The following is a 16,217-nucleotide window of genomic DNA, read 5'->3' as shown; positions in this document are numbered from 1 at the left end:
TGTGTCACAGAAGAGTTGAGTCAACAAAGCATATTGTTTCTGAGCAAAGCATATTGTTTCTGAGGCCACTCAAACATTCGTCCTACATGGTGCTTATACAGTGGCTGTTGTTCTATGAGGTTTTCAAAGATTACACTTCGTGGCTCCCTATGGAGCTCACCTTCTTTTTTTTTTTTTTTTTTTTTTTTTTGAGACAGGATCTCATTCTGCTGCCCAGGCTGGAGTACAGTGGCACAATCACTGCTCACTGCAGCCTCGACCTCCCAGGCTCAAGCAATCCTCTCACTTCAGCCTCCTTTGTAGCTGAGAGTACAGGTGCACACCACCACGCCTGGTGAATTTTTGTATTTTTTGTAGAGATGGAGATCTCGCTGTGTTGCCCAGGTTGGTGTTGAGCTCCCGGACACGAGCAATCTGCCTGCGTCGGCCTCTGAATGTGTTGGAATATAGGCATGAGCCACTGCGGCTGGCTGGAAATCACCAGGTGTTTTTTTTTTCTCCTACTGGCATCCAGTTGTCACCAAAATTGCCACCACTACTGACTATGACTGCTAGCCAGGAGCAGGACTAAGGTGCCTAGGTGCAAATTTTAAGTATGTCCTCACTTTCAGGGTCATGCATGTGCACTCCTGCCAACATCTACCCAAAGGTAATGAATACCTGAGTCAAGGGTGCCAAGGTCTGGATCATAGTGATGGTTGTGCAATTGTATAAATTTACTAAAAACAATTCAAATGTGCATGTCCAGTGGTTGAATTTTATCGCACTTAAATTATATCTCAATAGAACTGTCAACAATGACCAAACAAATACTCTGTAGATACCCCTGTATCACTGAAGTAATTTTCAAATCTCTTTTATAATGTGTGCTGTGGTTTGGATATGTGACTGTGTCTCTCCCGTTTGACTGTTAAGTTCGTCGAAGGTAAGACCTGAATTTTACACACTTTTGTAACTTCCCAGTGATCGGCTGGATTCACTGCACATAAAAAATGTTCAATAAATATTTGCTGAGTGTTTTATGACATATATTTAATATATTGCTTCCTGAACTTATAGCTTTGGGTCTTCTTTGAGAGCCAAACTTTGTTGTATCTTATATTCTACCATCACAAATGCTAGAAATATAAAGCATTATATATAATATTCGCTTTATATTTGCCCATGAATATTCACTTTATATTTGCCCATGAATACATTTTTTTACACAGCTCTATGTAAAGGCTTGTTAGAGGTCGTTAGGGAGTAGGGTCTGAAGAGGAGGATAAATTGAGCAAGAGACAAAGACTGATCTGTATTTCCTGTTGCATCAAAAATAATGAATGCAGTGCAAAAAGGGGAGGGGGAGGCAAGGATGGTGGCATTTACAACTTGTGTTTATCCCTTCCCCTTTCCATAGGATATTTTCACTTTAAAAGGAGAAAAATATAAGGGAACCTATTTAAACAAGGGATTTATGACACAGAAAAGGAAAAAAAATAAAATTCTTTCCAGAAACCAGAAAGTCTACCAAAGGATGCACCTTGTTCCAATGTGATATCAGAACATAGAGAAACTAATTTAAAAAAACCACTTGAAATATAATATTCCCCTGACCCCAAATTCTTGAGCAAAAATAAAAACAAGAAAATGACTGTTTTATGTTAACCAAATGGAAACAGGGCATAATTCTGGGCAAAAGCCCTTTGAAACAATTAGTTCTGTCACCAAAAGAGGTAGAAAGATTGGTGGTTGTCTGTTGCTAGGGGTGGGTTGGGCTGTGACTGCTAATGGATACAGTTTCTTTTTGGGGTGATGAAATGTTCTAAAAGTTATTGTGGTGACAGTAGGACAACTCAGTGAATATATTTTTAAAACTATATGATAGGCCAGGTGCCATGGCTCACGCCTGAAATCCCAACATCTTGGGAAGCCAAGACAGAGGCCAGGAATTTGAGACCAGCCTGGCCAACATTGAGAAACCCCATCTTTACTAAAAATACAAAAATTAGCCAGATATGGTGGCACATGTCTGTAATCCCAGCTGCTCAGGAGGCTGAGGCAGGAGAATCACTTGAACCCGGGAGGCAGCAGTTGCAGTGAGCTGAGATCGAGCCACTGCACACCAGCCTGGGTGACAGTGCGAGACTCTGTCTGGAAACACACACACACACACACACACACGATACAAGAATTATATCTCAATAAAGTATATATATAGACATACACACATGCACATGTATTTATGAATATATATATACATCTATGTGTGTATATAGTCTCCACTGAAAACCCTTCAATGGTTTGGATAAAGTCCAGCCCCTTAGAACTGCCCACACAGCCCTTCATTACCTTCATCTACTCATCCCAGCTGTACCTCTTGCCGTTTTCCACCGGGGACCCCAGGATCCAGACATACTGAATGATTTGCAGTTTTCATCATCTTTGTACTTTTGCAAAAGTTGTTTTACTGCCTAGAATAATACCCTTATTCCTCTTTTTCCTCTTACTCCTGTTAGTTTTTCAAAACTCACTCCTGTTAGTTTTTCAAAACTCAGGTTCAATTTCATCTATGGGAACTCATTCTTTCTTTCTTTTTTTTTTTTTTTGAGACGGAGTCTCGCTTTGTTGCCCAGGCTAGATAGAGTGCAGTGGCGCGATCTCGGCTTACTGCAATCTCCGCCTCCCAGGTTCGCGCCATTCTCCTGCCTCAGCCTCCCAAGTAGCTGGGACTACAGGTGCCTGCTACCACACCCGGCTAATTTTTTTGTGTTTTTAGTAGAGATGGGGTTTCACCGGGTTAGCCAGGATGGTCTTGATCTCCTGACCTTGTGATCCACCCGCCTCGGCCTCCCAAAGTGCTGGTATTATAATTTCTTTTGTATTTTTCTGTCTCCTCTATTAGATTATAAACTCTTTATGTCTTATATCTTATTCTTAATAGCTAGTATAGGGTCTGGCACAGTTGGCACTACATTTATTCCAAAAAAATTTAATGAATTAATATTTTGATTATACTACTCCTTTTATTGTACTATAAATTATTTGTATCTTTATTTCTTCAATAAATTGTGAGCTCCTTACTCTTATTCATCTTTGTATTTCTCAGGTAACACAATTTCAAGTATATAATAGATATTCCATAACACAATGATGGATGTATATTATATTATATTATATTATATTATATTAATTATTGGATGAGACTCTACAGAAAACAGTTAAACTACAGGTATCATATGTTGACATGGCTTTCATTTTCTTTAGAGATGGGGTCTCATATGTTGCCCAGGCTGGTCTCCAACTCCTGGGCTTAAGCCATTCTCCCACTTTGACCTCCCAAATAGATGGGATTACAGGTATGAGCCACCATGCTCAGCCTCTGACATGGATTTCTGAAAGTCCTAAAATGTGTTTTTAAAATGTATACTGCGGCCGGACACCATGGCTCATGCCTATAATCCTAGCAGTTTGGGAGGCCGAGGTGGGCAGATTGCCTGAGCTCAGGAGTTTGAGACCAGCCTGGCCAACATGGTGAAACCTCATCTCTACAAAAAATACACAAAAATTAGCCAGGCATGGTGGCACATGCCCGTAGTCCCAGCTACTTGTGGGACTGTGGTGGAAGGATCACTTGAGCCCAGGAGGTTGAGGCTGCAGTGAGCTGAGATTGCACCACTGCACTCCAGCCTAGGTGACAGTGTGAGACCCTGTCTCCGAAACAAACAAATAAATAAAATGTGTACTGCAAGTATCATTTAAATATGTAGATATAGATCAATAATTTGGTTTATCTAGTTCATAAAGAAACATTTCATTCTAGAGAGAAATATGACTTATTAAATAATATGTTCAAGTTGATTAAAACTCACACATAAAGTAATTTAACAATTGAACGTATGTCCCCAACACATACCAAATCAAAACAGTCTATCTTTGTTTGTAGGATATGATTGAATTTCCGGCAGCAAATAGAATTCGCTGGCCCATTATACTAACACAAAGGCTGTTAGAATGTGAATGCCTGATGCATATTAAGCACTGACATTCAGGGGTCAGGTGGAATAGTGTTTTATAAACTCAATCAGTCTTTATTACAGCAATAACAAATAATTTCACAGAAACAATCTCCAGGCTCATGATATCACAGAAGTGCATATAATTCAAATCTGAATAGCCATATTTGAATGATCAAGTGTGTTTTCTATATAAGATATAATAAAATGTTAGCTTTTGACCGGGTGCAGTGGCTCATGCCTGTAATACCAGCACTCTGGGAGGCTGAGGCTGGCAGATCACGAGGTCAGGAGATCAAGACCATCCTGGCTAACACCGTGAAACCCCGTCTATACTAAAAATACAAAAAATTAGCCAGGTGTGGTGCCACGTGCCTGTAGTCCCAGCTACTCGGGAGGCTGAGGCAGGAGAATCACTTGAACCCGGGAGGTAGAGGTTTCAGTGAGCCAAGGTTGTACCACTGCACTCCAGCCTGGGCAACAGAGTGAGACTCTGTCTCAAAATAAATAAATAAATAAATAAATAAATAAATAAAACTGTAAACTTTTTTTTTTTTTTTTGAGACGGAGTCTCACTCTGTCACCCCAGTCTGGAGTGCAATGGTACGATCTCAGCCCACTACAGCCTCTGTCTCCTGGGTTCAAGCCTTCTCCTGCCTCAGCTTCCCAAGTAACTGGAATTACAGTTGCCCACCACCACACTCGGCTAATTTTTGTATTGTTTTAATAGAGACGGGTTTTCACCATGTTAGTCAGGCTGGTCTCGAGCTCCTGACCTCAAATGATCCACCCAGCCTCCTGAAGTACTGGGATTACAGGCGTAAGCCACCGTGCCCCGCCATAAAATGTTAATTTTGAAAACATTGCAAGACAGTGGATTCAGGAAGCCTTATTGGAAATAATCATGTTATATACCCATTTACAGATGAGGAAATGAGGGCACAGCAACACTAGGTTACTCGCTCAAGGTCAGATCAGTAAAAAGTGTCAAATCCAAGCTGTTACCAATGTGTTCTGAACTTTGAATTTGAGTTATTCCCAGTGGTACCATGCTACCTGCCTCTTTTCAAAACATGAATTGTACTGGGGAGATTATAAAGCAGTTAGCTGGGTGTGGTGGGGAGTGCTTATAGTCTCAGTTACTCCAGAGGCTGAGGTGGGAGGATCACTTGAGCCCAGGAGTTTAAAGCTGCAGTGAGCTATGACAGTGTCACTGGGTGACAGAACGAGACCCTGTCTCAAAAAATAAAAATAAACAAAGATGGAGATGCGAACTCCATCCCACTCCTCGCTCCATATCTGTTGATCTAGAATCTAATGACCACTAACTTAATAAAGTCAGGTGCCAGAGTAAACGAGCAGTGCACAGATGTGGGTTTCACAGACATTTCTTCCTGATCCCGTGGACTGAACCAGGCCTCTTTTCCTCCTCGATTGGCAATGGCACTCCTCCTAGGCATTTAGAAGTGAGCACTTGGGCCTTAAAGGAGCGAGTTGGTCTTGAAAAAAGCTGTTCTTCCTGACCTTTCAACTGGCAAAATTCATACTAGCTTTCATAGACCATATGCTGATTTAGTGAGTACTGACTGGGACAAGTCATTGCACTCTTTTACACATTTTATCTTGTTTTGTTTTATCCCTACAGAAACTCACGGAAACATGTAGCATTCTTATCATGTCATTTTACAGATGAAGAAACACCTCAAGGGAGGTTAAGTAATTTGCTCAAGATAATGAGGTAGCAAGCATTGAATGCAGAATTTGATCCAGAGAGGAAGACTCCAGAGCCCAGGCTATTATTCTCTTGCCTTTGAACATAAAAATAGTTAAGTCCGTTCTGTGCTGAACTCCCACCTCTGCACCTTTAATCATCAGGCCCCAGCAGTTAAGATCTCTTCAAAGCTTCTGCATGGTTTCAGACTAACTGGGTAACAAAACAAATATCAGAAGTAAAATATCCATTTTGAATCTAAAAAACAGTCTCTAAGATTTAAAGTGTTCACAGATTAGAAGACTGAATATTTTTGCCAATTCTCTCCCAGATTGGTCTACGGATTCAGTGTGATCCCAGTCAAAATTCTAGCAGACTTCTTTGTATATATGAAAAGCTGATTCTAAAATTGACTATGATTTATAATCATCAAAACAATATTTTAAAAATTGGAGGATTCACACAACCTGATTTCAACACTTAATCTAAAGCTACAGTAACCAAGAGGATGTCGAACTGGTGAAAAAATAGGGACGTAGATAAATGAAACAAAATGGAGAATCCAGAAATAGACTCACAAATAGATGGTCAACTGACTTTTAACAAAGGAGCAAAAGCATTCAGTAGACAAAGAATACTCTTTTTAACAAATGAAGCCAAAACAATTGGACACTCAAAAGCATAAAAAATAAACCTTAATCCACATCCTGCAAGATATACAAACATCAAATTAAAATCGATCATAGGGCTGGACACAGTGGCTCATGCCTATAATCCCAGCACTTTGGGAGGCCAAAGCGAGTGGATCACTTGAGATCAGGAGTTCAAGAGCAGCCTGGTTAACATGGTGAAAACCCATCTCTACTCAAAATACAAAAATTAGCCAACTGTGGGGGCACACACTTGTAATCCCAGCTACCCGGGAGGCTGAGGCAGGAGAGTAGCTCGCATCCGGGAAGCAGAGGTTACAGTGAGCTGAGATTGCACTGCTGCACTCCAGCCTGGTTGACAGAGTGAGACTTCATTTCAAAAAAACAAAAAATAAAAGTAAAATAAAATAGATCATAGACCATATAAATAAAACCATAGACCATATAGTAAAATCTAAAACTATAAAGTTTCTGGAAGAAGAAAACATAGAAGAAAATTATTATGACCTTGGGTTACACAAAGATTTTTTAGATAGGATGCACAAAAAAATATGAGCCACAATGGAAAAAATATCAATAAATTGGATTTAATAAAATTTTTTTAAAACTTTTACTCTTTGACAAACACTATTAGGAAATTAAAAGACAATTATGTACTGGGTACAATATCTATAAATCACATATATCTAGAATATATAAAGAATTCTCATATATCAATAATAAGAAAACAAGCAATCTGGCCAGGCACAGTGCTTTATGCCTGTATTCCCAGCACTCTAGGAGGCCAAGACAGTTGGATTGCTTGAGCCCAGAAGTTCGAGAAAAGCCTGGGCAACATGGTGAAACCCTATCCCTACAAAAAAAATACAAAAATTAGCCAGGCATGGTGGTGTGGACCTGTAGTTCCAGCTATTCAGGAGGCTGAGGTGGGAGGATTGATTGAGCCCAGGAGTTGGAGGCTGCAGTGAGCCATGATCATGCCACTGCACACTAGCCTGGGCAACAGCACAAGACTCTGTCTCCAAAAAAAAAAAAAAAAAAAGAAAGAAAGAAAAGAAAGGAAATAAAACAAGCAATCCAATTAAAATGGGAAAAATAATTGAATAGACCCTTCACCAAAAAAGATATATGAATAAGATATAAGCACATAAAAAGTTGTGCAACATCATTAGGTATTAAAGAAAATCAAATTAAAGCCATAATGAGACAGCATTCCATACCTATTATAATGGCAAAAAAAAAAAAAAAAAAAAAAAAAATGACAATACTAAATGCTGGCCAGGATGCAGAGCAACTGGAACTCTCATACATTGCTGGTGGGAATAAAAAATGTACAGCCATTTCAGAAAATAATTTGATGCTTTCTTATAAAGTTAAACATATATTTACCCTATGAACCACCAATCTCAATTCTTAGGTATGTACCCAAGGGAAATCAAGATAGTGTTCATACAAATATCTGAATATAAATTTTTATATAACAGTATGGCTGGGTGCAGTGGCTCACACCTGTAATCCCAGAACTTTGGGAGGCAGAAGCAGGTGGATCACCTGAGGTCAGGAGTTTGAGACCAGTCTGGCCAACACAGTGAAATTCCATCTCTACTAAAACTACAAAAAGTAGCTGGATGTGGTGGTGGGCGCCTGTAATCCTAGCTACTCGGGAGGCTGAGGCAGGAGAATTATTGGAACCCGGGAGGCGGAGGTTGCAGTGAGCTGAGATAGAGCCACTGCACTCCAGCCTGGGTGACAGAGTGAGAATCCATCTCAATAAATAAATAAATAAAATTTTATAGCAGTTTTATTCATAACCACCAATGACTGGAAGCAACCAAGATGTCTTTCAACAGCTGAATGGATAAATAAAATACATCATGGTACATCCATAGAGTATCACACGGCAGTAAAAGGGGTGGACTATTTATATATGCAAAAATATAGATGACTGTAGTCCGGGCACAGAGGCTTGCGCCTGTAATCCCAGCACTTTGGGAGGCCGAGGCAGGTGGATCACGAAGTCAGGAGTTCGAGACGAGCCTGGCCAACATGGGGAAACCCTGTCTCTACTAAAAATACAAAAATTAGCTGGGTGTGGTGGCATGCGCCTGTATTCCCAGCTACTTGGGAGGCTGAGGCAGGAGAATCATTTGAAACTGGAAGGCGGAGGTTGCAGTGAGCCTAGACTGTGCCGTTGCACTCCAGCCTGGGAGACAGAGCAAGACCACATCTCAAAAATAAAAAATAAAAAATAAAAATAAAAATAAAATGGATGACTATATAAAGCCTTATGCAAAGTGAATAAAACCAGATGCAGAAGGCTATATATATATACACACACACAAACATATGTGTGTGTATATATATATATTTTGGAGACAAGGTTCGCTCTGTCACCCAGGCTGGAGTGCAGTGGGGCGATTTCAGCTCACTGCAACCTCCACCTCCCGGGTTCAAGCAATTCTCGTGCCTCAGCCTCCCGAGTAGCTGGGACTATGGGTGTCAGCCACCACGCCCAGCTAATTTTTGTATTTTTATTAAAGACAGGGTTTCATCACGTTGGCCAGGCTTGTTTCGAACTCCTGACCTCAGGTGATCCGCTCACCTCGGCCTCCCAAAATGCTGGGATTACAGGCGTGAGCCACCGCGCCCAGCCAGAAGGCTATATATTATATGATTGTATGTATATGACATTCTGGAAAAGATAAAACTATAGAGACCAAAAGCACATCAGTGGTTACTAGGGACTAGGGAGGGAGGGAGGGGTTATCTACAAAAGAGCACAAGGGAACTTTTGGGGATGATGGAAATATTCTGGATACATTTGTCAAGATTCCTACATTGTGCACCTAAAAAGTATGAGTTTACTGTGCCTAGATTATAACTCAGCAAGCCTGACTATGAAGAAAACAAATGAATAAATGTAGTCTCTAAAGCAAGGGTTTTTCAAATTAGTGAGATAAAATCCATCGGTGAGTAAGTTGTGAACTCAATTTAGTGGGTTGTGACTGGCATTTTTAAAAAGTGAAATTGGCTGGCCATAGTGTGGCTCATGCTTGTAATCCCAGCACTTTGGAAGGCCAAGATAGGAGGATTGTTTCAGCCTAGGAGTGCGAAATCAGCCTAGGCAATATGTGAGACCCCAGTCTCTACAAAAAGTAAAAAAAATTATCCAGGCATAGTGGCACACGCCTGTGGTCTCAGCTACTTGGGAGGCTGAGGTGGGAGGATTGCTTGTGCCAGGGAGGTGGAGGTTGCAGTGAGCTGAGATTGCACCACTGCACTCCAATCTGGGCGACAGAGAGAGATTCTGCCTCAAAATAAATGCATAAATAAAGTGAAAATAGACTAATATAAGAAATATCAGTCATTGCACACAGTAAGAGGAATATTGTTAATGAAACATTTGTTTCAGTTTCATATATGTACTATAATAATGTGTCACAAAAAAGAAACCATCATTCCATCTGTTTTTAACATAGGGAATTTAATACAGGAAACTGGTTACACAAATGATAACGCTGAGAAGCCAAATAGGGGAAGGTGGGGCAACCAGAGATTAGCAACAGCAGAAACCACTAATCTTTTTAGACTAGAGGGACAAAGAGAGGAGGCAGTGTGGCTAGATCCCAGAACTAGACTCATCTAATGACAGGAGGGCCTTTCTGGCTAGAGCTGGAGCCAGGGAGGAGACTTAGCCACTGTCAGAGATGCACCTCGGGCAGAGAAAGGCAAAGAGAATCATCCTAGCTTTTCCATTCTTCCTACTCTCCAGCGTTGTGGCAGGGCCTTGTATCAGTAGGACCCAGCCAGGAATCACTTAACAACCTGAGAGCTTCAGAAACACAGCCTGTTGGATCAGCATCCCCATGACATTGCAGCAGAACAGGAATGGATTTGACAGCAAACAGGCCAGGGGCTGCCACAGTTGTGAAGTAACATATATTTCTGATTGAGGTTTGGGTTCTAAAAGATTTAAAAGCCATTACCTGAGAAAACAAACCTACCCTCTCAATTGTATGTGGTTCTCTCTACATATTGAAAGAATAAAATCACACTTTCGATCATTAGGGGATAGCAAATTTTGCCCTTTTTACTGTTCTGGTAGAAGGCAGTTTGAACTGAAGAAGTCAGATGGGGAGAATAATCCACTTCTGTCATTAGTGTTTTGTTTGTTTTGTTTTGTTTTAGAGACAGGGTCTCACTCTGTTGCTCAAGCTGGAGTGCGGTGGCATGATCACAGCTCACTGCAACCTCTTCTTGGGCTCAAGTGATGCTCCCACCTCAGCCTCTCAAGCAGCTGGGACTAGAGGCACGCACCACCATGCTCAGGTAATTTTTAAGTATTTTTTGTAGAGATGGGGTCTTGCTGTATTGCCCTCCCAAAGTGCTGGAATTATAGGTATCAGTCACCATGCCCAGACCCTTTTTAGTTTTGGAGTAGTCTTACAAAGGTCTCCTAGTAAAGCAGTAAAAACTTCTAACAGATATAGGTGCAATACAGGCTAGAAACAACAGAACAGGAACGAAGTATACAAGCAGCGAATATGTAAGCAAAGGAACCAAATGCTTCTCTCCTTGATTGTGTACAAGGAAAATCATAGTACGTGGTTAAAAATTGGCAAGCTGAGTACCAAATTGCCGCTGCTGGCAGCTCTATGTGTGAGAATTCTACAAAATTGCCTGGATCCACAAGGACGCCAGCGACCAAAATTCATTTACACCTGACTGGTGGCTATCTGTTCCTCTGGTTCCAAAACTCTGACCTTCAATTACTTTAGATTTCTGATCCCATCCCAAGAAATGGCTCCCAAGGCTCCCTCAGCCCTTCACTACCTCCTTGATTTGAGACCAAACCTAATGCTTGATCCCTTGGGCTTGGAAACATCCTAGCACCCACTTTTGGACTTCTACCCTGTACTGACGGTGCACGAGCAATGTACTTCAATCTGTTCATTTTCAGTCTGGTCTCCTTCAGTCATCTTTAATATAATTCTAGCAATATCATTTTAAACTCAACTGTGTAATTATCAAGAGTTATTTTTAAAGGCAATGAATATTTGTTGGGTGAATGAGTGAATGGATGGATGGATGGATGGATGGATGGATGGATGGATGGATGGATGGGTGAAGGCAATGGAAGTCTCAGTTCTGCTTTTCAGCCAGGCTGAGGGGAGTCCTGAAGCTCTTCCTATATGTGGCTCTTCGTTTGAAGACCACCAGAATGCCACTGCACTGCCATCTAGTGGTAGCATAGCCACTCATAGGAAAAGAAATTGCAGAAAAACAAGCCTGAATGCTAAATGAGTGAATGTCACAGCTGTTTCTCAGATTCTGGCTGCTTATAATTGCCTCTCCTCACTTGACTATCTTTGATAGTAACACCATTTCACCTTGATTGTTTAACACATGCACAAAGAACACCAGTAGGATTATATAAATAGATTTCACCAGCTCAGACACCATATGGTGGGATAGGTACTCACCGGTACAATGATGCCAAAGGTCTGTGTGCCTTTTGAGACAGTCAATGAGCCCATGGTTTTCTAAAGTGTGATAACCAGCTGTTTTCAAAAGGAAGCATGATAACAATGTTATTACTTCCACACTTCAGTTTTAATTTGATGACTTCTTTTAGAGAACATGCTTTGTTTCTGGACAAATGGTAGTCTTTTCCTTTATACAATCTTTTCCTGGATAAATGCTAAATGATAAATTGGTAGAAACTCTTCATCTCAGAATGAAATTATGTAAAAACAAAATAAAATAGCTGCAAATTTTAGGCAACCAGGAGTATAAAATGAGGACTGCATGTAATAATAAAACTATTATTAATAATAAACTGTACAATTAAGTTATATTGGCTGAAGGGAGTTGAGATTGAGTCAGGCTGGCCAGAGAGATATGAAAACATCTCCCTGAAGGACTTTATATTTGTTTTTCTTTTTTCCCATTATCATCTTATCTTTATCTTAAAGCCTTGGCATTTCTGTTAGAACAAACACACCACAAAATGTTTTTTCTTGTGATACCACTTGGAAAGATAGCAGTGGTATGTCAGATTCAGACAAATTTTTATGCCCCAAGACATTTTACCACCGACACTCAGGATAGTCCATGAAAAGACTCCATGTAAACCCAAATCTAGAGATCTGGCTCAGAAAGACAGCCACTGTTTTCCCCAGAAATGCTAACTGCCTTTGGACCTTTGGCTCAAAGCACCACCTGCCCAGTGCTACCCAGGTAGACAATCAGGCACAGAGGCCAGCAAACCATAAGCCGGTGACTGTGGGCAGACCCTTCTCAGCCTCCTTAATCTTAAGAACAAAAAGCTCATCTGGAAAGCAAGGAACATTGATTTGGCACCATCTGGTCACTAAAAGAACTGCGTCCCTCAGGCAAGCAGGGTCTCTGATCAACCCTGCAAAGTACTGTCGTCTAACTCCCAAGTACCTGTGGTGACCGCCTCCTTCCAAAGAGCAAAGGAAGGTTCAGTTCAGAGGACATTAAGGTTTCTTCGGCTCACATAGCAGACAAGAAATCAGACCCTTTTTACCAAGCAGGCCAGGGGCCCACAGATACCCATGGAAATCGGTATGTATTTCTGAGTCCAAAACCTCCATCCATGTCAGGGAAAATTTGAATTGACCTCAGCTATCTTTCTTCTTTAGAACTGTCTGCCTCATACTTTCTGGATGCCTACTTTGGAAAGGTGAGCCTTGGGCAAGACACTAAGCTCTCTAAGCCTCAATTTGCTCACAGATAAAATGGGGATAGTGGTATCTACCTCAGAGGTCATTGTGAGACAATACGTGCGTGGCAAGCACTAAACGAATATATAGAACACATTAAGTGAGCAGAAACTGTAGTCGTTGAGTGATTCTACACAGACAGAAATGGAAGAATAGCAGGTTCATGAGAGGAGAAAGAAGAAACAAATACACAGTGCATGTCAACAGGATAACACATAGAGGATTTCTAAAAGCCACCTCCAAGACAAATTCAGGTCCCAGGAGGAAGAGACTCTACAACCCTGAGTTCCAAGAAGGATGAACAGATGCATCAAAAGCGATGCATAATTTGGAGGCATGAAACTAAGCAGTGCCCTCACAATACACACATCCAGAGGGACACAAATGCAGTGTCATCTGTGGACACGGTCCTCCTGTTAACTTCATACAAGATCAGCCCTCCATCTGCAGGTGTCATAGCTTCCTCAACAATTAGTTCCCAAGTCAAATAAAATACCAACCAAAAAATTGTACATCTTTCATCTTTTAGGGGAATTTTTACTTGTAAATTTAGGATTCCACCATTTCTTTAAAGCAAAGTCACTAGTAGCTGAGGGTGGTGGCACACGTGGGTGGTACCAGCTACTCAGGAAGTGGAGGCGGGAGGATCACTTGAGGAGCCCAGAAGTATGAGGCTGCAGTGAGCTATGATCTCACCACTCCATTCCGGCCTGGGTGACAGACCGAGACCCCATGTCTTAAAAAAAAAAAAAAAAAAAAAAAAAAGCAAAGCCACTACAATATATTAGTATAAGGAGGGCATGCCTGCTTCATTACAGATGATATCACACATGTTCTTGTTTACTTATTTATTTAACCAAATTTTTTTTTTTTTTTTGAGACAGAGCCTTACCCTGTTGCCCAGGTTGGAGTGTAGTGGCACAATCTCAGCTCACTCCAACCTCCGCCTCCTGGGTTCAAGTGATTCTCCTGCCTCAGCCTCCCCAGTAGCTGGGACTACAAGCACGCACCACTATGCCTGGCTAATTTTTGTATTTTTAGTAAAGATGGGATTTCATCGTGTTGGCCAGGCTGGTCTCAAACTCCTGAGCTCAACTGATCTGCCTGCCTCAGCCTCCCAAAGCGCTGGGATTACATGCGTGAACCCCTGCGTCTGGCCAATGTCACACAAGTTCTGAGATGAAAACCACAATGGCTCTCTTGTCTGGATTCCTGACTGCTCCTTAGCTTTGAGTTCTTTTAGTCTCTTCTCACAGGGACTCATGAAGTAATCATCTGGTTCAATCCCTGCATTCTTCAAATTTTCCAGGATTTTTTCCAGTCTGTGCGCTGATCTGGCTTCTTCAATCTTTCCTGTACTCAGGTACAGTGAACCCCTAGAAATCCAGGTGCTTACCACAGAGCAGGTATTTCTGACATCACTAGTTCTATCCAAACGAGGAAAAAACATCACTTCTGACAACATCACTTCTCTAGGTCTCAGAGGCTCACTTGGAATCCAGTTAACTAGGATTGGAAGCCAGTGGCTTCACTGGGTATCACAAAGGCCCTTAGTGGCATAAGTTCAGTAGAAACTGGGGGCCAGGATCACCTCATAAAGGTGTGAGGGGACTGCCACCTCGTTCTCACCAATCACCTGGTACCTCTTTTCTTTCCATCACTTCTAGTCTGAGGTAAGGTCAAAGGCCCAGATACTACCCAAATATCTTCAAACCTCTCTGTCAGTTCTCAACAGAACATTTCTATTCTGTTCCAACATCCAGAATTATTATAACACCCCAAGGCACAATAGTAGAAAGGTAAAAGGTTTCAGCCTTTACTTGAACATTTGTTATTTCCAGCTGGAGCCGTGTGTCCTCAGGACTACTTGCTTCCAACATGGTCCTCGCTGAAGGCACTGAAGGTTGGAGGGATATTGGGACCAGATTTAAATATACAGTGTTTTCTGTCTGCATCACCTTGTCTCTGTTCCAGTTAAAGGGAATCCAAATTGTCCCAAGGGAACCTTTTCTGCAGATTCATCCAGCTCCCTCATTGCCACCACTGCCTCAACACCCTGACTCCGCAAGAACTGCAGGGCTATGAGCCTGCATCCCATGGTGCCCACTATAGCCCTGACCATGCAGCCACTCAAAAAACGCCAGACGCCTCTGAGGTGGGAAGTAATACTCTTGGCAGTTATCTGACCCAAAGTACCACTTATTTGCTTTATTTATGTATTTATTTATTTTTGAGACAGAGTTTCGCTCTGTCACCCAGGCTGGAGTGCAGTGGCACAATCTTGGCTCACTGCAACCTCCGCCTCCCAGGTTCAAGCAATTTTCCCGCCTCAACCTCCTGAGCAGCTGGGATTACAGGCACCCACCACCATGCCTGGCTAATTTTTGTATTTTTAGTAGAGATGGGGTTTCACCATGTTGACCAGGCTAGTTTCAAACTCCTGACCTCAGGTGATCTGCCCGCTCAGCCTCCCAAAGTGCTGGGATTACAGGTGTGAGTCACCATGCCCAGCCACATGTTTGCTTTAAATGGAATGTCTGGGGACTGTTAAACATGTGCCTAGGCATATTTCCACATTTGAATGGGGTCCAAGAGTCTTGTGGAAAAGGAACTGAACTCTCTTCATGACTGGATACATCTGATGGACAGTTGTGGGGATGGGTGGAGGGAGGGACATGACCAGAGCTGGATAATGAAAGTGAAAGCCCTTAGGGGAATCCTCCTGAGTGCAGAAGTCTGGAGAGTGGGCCAGACTACATCAATCTGAGTGTTGGGAATGGTGATTCTGAGTAAAGAGTGAGGCCACTCTGGAACCATCTAGAGTAACTGTGGTAGAGATGAAAGAACTGAATAAATATACCAAGAGACCCAGGTGGGGTCCTCTTCTCTAAAAACCTGGGCATGAGAAGTGGGTTATCAACAATAACACCTGTAATGTCAATAATTCTGAGCTCCCATTGCAAAGTTCTCTTCCTTAATTATTGATGAGAATCCCTTGGGTGAACTCCAAGTATCCTATAGAATCCACTACTTAGTGGGTCTTAAATAAGATCTCTTTCCAGTCTCTTTCTAAACTTCAATAAAATCTCGATTTCAGAATATAATCATTAAA

The 16,217-nt window shown here is 41.7% G+C and overlaps 1 pseudogene; it reads right to left on the bottom strand.

Annotated features, from left to right (window-relative positions):
- Positions 1–12,768: 12,768 nt before the first annotated feature.
- LOC126941098 (nuclease EXOG, mitochondrial-like) overlaps positions 12,769–16,217 on the bottom strand; it is a 45,353-nt pseudogene continuing 41,904 nt past the window's right edge.

The sequence above is a fragment of the Macaca thibetana genome, chromosome 18, assembly GCF_024542745.1.
Source record: "Macaca thibetana thibetana isolate TM-01 chromosome 18, ASM2454274v1, whole genome shotgun sequence".
In the NCBI taxonomy this organism is placed as follows: Eukaryota; Metazoa; Chordata; class Mammalia; order Primates; family Cercopithecidae; genus Macaca; species Macaca thibetana.
This window is presented reverse-complemented; position numbering and strand designations above follow the sequence as displayed.